This window comes from Penaeus japonicus, unplaced genomic scaffold (assembly GCF_977035675.1).
Source record: "Penaeus japonicus unplaced genomic scaffold, GWHDUDI00000001_assembly GWHDUDI00000004, whole genome shotgun sequence".
NCBI classification, from domain to species: domain Eukaryota; kingdom Metazoa; phylum Arthropoda; class Malacostraca; order Decapoda; family Penaeidae; genus Penaeus; species Penaeus japonicus.
Genome location: NW_028234406.1, coordinates 14220619 through 14223118, shown reverse-complemented (window position 1 = coordinate 14223118; position 2500 = coordinate 14220619). Strand labels below are relative to the sequence as shown.

General features: G+C 35.3%; 1 protein-coding gene across 1 annotated transcript in view; it reads right to left on the bottom strand.

Annotated features, from left to right (window-relative positions):
• The window catches only part of LOC122252575 (uncharacterized), a 43422-nt gene that overhangs the window by 12366 nt on the left and 28556 nt on the right, over positions 1–2500 (bottom strand). The window lies entirely within an intron of this gene.

The following is a 2500-nucleotide window of genomic DNA, read 5'->3' as shown; positions in this document are numbered from 1 at the left end:
TTCACAATCTATCTAATCAATCCACTTCTCCAATTCGACACTTCTCTCTCTCTCTCTCTCTCTCTCTCTCTCTCTCTCTCTCTCTCTCTCTCTCTCTCTCTCTCTCTCTCTCTATCTCTATCTCTCTCTCTCTCTCTCTTTCGTCCTCAACATCATATTTCTCCTAGCGTCTCTTTATCAGCCTCTATCCTTCGCCTGTGTTCGCCGCGTCTGGCCGAGGACTTTCTCATTTGGGTCGCGAAGCACACATCTTCCCTGACGCGGCGTTTACGGCACTCGCGCTCATGCACAAGGCCTTGATTATGGAGCCGAAGCCATTGCCTTCATATTGCGATGCTGCTGTTCCGGCGGGGGGGTTTATGGCTGTGTTTGTGTGTGTGTGTTTGTGTGTGTGTGGGGGGGGGGGGGTGTGTGTGTGGTTGTGTTTGTGTTTGTGTGTGTGTGTGTGTGGGTGCTGTGTGGGGGTGTTTCTGTATGCGTTTATGTCTGTGTGTGTGTGTGTGGGGGGGGGTGCGTGTGTGTTTCTGTGTGTATATGTGGGGGGGGGGTGCGTATATTATTTGTGTGTGTGTGTGTGTTTCTTTGTGTGTTTATGTGTGTGTGTATATGTATATATATATATAATATATATATATATATATATATATACATATATAAACATATATATATATATATATATATATATATATATATACATATATATATATATATATATATATATATATATATATATATATATTTATACATATATATATATACATATATATATATGTGTGTGTGTGCGTGTGTGTGTGTGTGTGTGTGTGTTTGATATGCTTGCTATAGTTAACATATGGAGTACATCAAAGCCCGATCAGACAACTCGCCATAAACAGTGCCAACCAAATGGAGTACGTCATTCAGCCAGGCACACGTGTGGCGTATTTCGCGCCCGCAGCTCGCCCAGGAAGGCACACTGATAAATTGAAAACCAGGAGGTACTACCCGACTGAAGATGAGAGTGCAGCTGACATGGCACCTCGCCAATTTATCTGGAGCATTGCAGTGCAAGGTTCCGCAACATTTTCAATTATATATGCAGAGGGGAGTCCACTCACCCTTGCCGTGAAGGTGAGAACCCAGTGGTAATACTAAAGCAGAGAGACCGGGAATTTCACCTTTTGGGAGGATCCCTTTTGGCCCAAATATCTCACTGGTTTTGGTCCATTGTTATTTGAATGATTTTGTGTATGATCTTGACTTTTTATGTTTGGAATTTGGTGTAAGGAGAATAAACTAAGGTTTTTCAAATGAAGGAGACATGAGCATGTGTCGAGCATCAGTTAGATTACATGACTTCATTCGTCTTCTTTTTTTCCTTGTTTTCTTTTCTCTTTCTTTGTGTCTTCCAATCTTTCTTTCTTTTGTATATTCCTTCGTTGGTGTCAATTTGTCAATCGTCATCATTAATGCTATTGTCGGTATTATTATTAGCATTATCATTATTATCTGTATTGTGATTATTCTTATTAATGTCATTATCATAATCATGAACATAATGTTTTATCATCGTGATCCTTATTTTTGTTTTGATGTTAGTATTATTATCATTATCATTGTTGTTGTTGCTATTGTTATCATAAACGTTATCATCATTTGCATTACTATTGCTGTTATCGTATCATATTTATTATCATCATTGTTGTTGTTGCCACTATACTAATTATGATGATTATTATTATTGTTATTTTGATTTCTATCATCATTATCATCATTAACGGTACTGTTACTACTGCTGATATTATAGTCATCATTACACTTCTATCATTGTTGTTATCCTTATGGCAGGTATCATTATTATTGTTTACGTAACTACCATTATCAATATCATTGACATTTTTATCACTATTAGCATTGTCATCATTTATCCTTATCATGATATTACCATTGCTATTGTTATATAATTATTATCCTACTTATCATCATCATCATGATTGTTATTACTTCTTTATAATTATCATCATTATTATCATTATCATTACTATCACTATCATGATGATGATGGTAATGATGATTGTCAGTAATATTTTCATTATTATAATGATCGTTATCGTCATTATAATTTTCATTGTCACCATCAGAATTATCATCAGTATCATAATTGTTATCATCGTTATGATTATAATTGATATTATGATCATCATTATTAGCTTTATCATTATTGTTGTTGTTATCTATATCCCTCTTAGTGTCCCATTTCTTATTCTTATAATAATCATCTTCATCATCATCATCATTTTCTTCTTATTCTTATTCTTCTTCATCACCATGATCATTATCATCGTTATCATCATCATCATCATCATTATCATCATGATCATCCTCTTCATCATGATCATCACCATCATCATTACCATCATCTTCATCATCATTATCATGATCACTAATTACCATCAAACCACTAGCAGCCATGTGTCCATCATCATAATCTTTTGCAATTCATCCTTTTTTCACCACTATT